The following is a 536-nucleotide window of genomic DNA, read 5'->3' as shown; positions in this document are numbered from 1 at the left end:
GGGGGAAGGGACGTATTTATTAGTATTTTTTTGTGTGCCCCCTTCCCCCCCCAGTTTTCCTGTTGTGCCTATTTCTCCCTGAAATGTAATCCAAATGCTCTGTTTGTGGGGTTTCTCGCCCCCCTGCACCCTCCCCACTCCATCTTATTTGCTGCTCTGCTTTTTGTAAGTGTGAAAGGGTCTGGAGGGGGGGGGGGTCGATGTTTTCCATTTCAATCCAAATGTAATTTTTCTTCTTTTTCTTTCCCGTTTTTAAGCCAGTTCAGATAATTTGCCAGCCTTTTTCCTTTATTCCCTTAGCTCACACACACACACACACACACAAAAAAGCCATGTAAAGCCGTTATGGTCTATGGGCGAAGCAGCCCCCGCTCCCCCCACTCCCATGGCAAGGCAGAGCTTTGCTGGGCTCATCGGCCTCCATGACGGAGCCCCGGGTTTGGTTTTGGGCTGGCCTCGCGCTAGGCAGGGCATCCTGGCTGCCTGACCCACCTCAGGTGGGAGCGAGGCCGTCCTCCTCCCGCGCGCGTCCTCCC

The sequence above is a fragment of the Eurypyga helias genome, unplaced genomic scaffold (genome assembly GCF_000690775.1).
Source record: "Eurypyga helias isolate BGI_N326 unplaced genomic scaffold, ASM69077v1 scaffold7603, whole genome shotgun sequence".
Lineage (NCBI taxonomy): Eukaryota > Metazoa > Chordata > Aves > Eurypygiformes > Eurypygidae > Eurypyga > Eurypyga helias.
The sequence above is the reverse complement of the archived record's forward strand: the minus strand, read 5'-3'. Positions refer to the sequence as shown.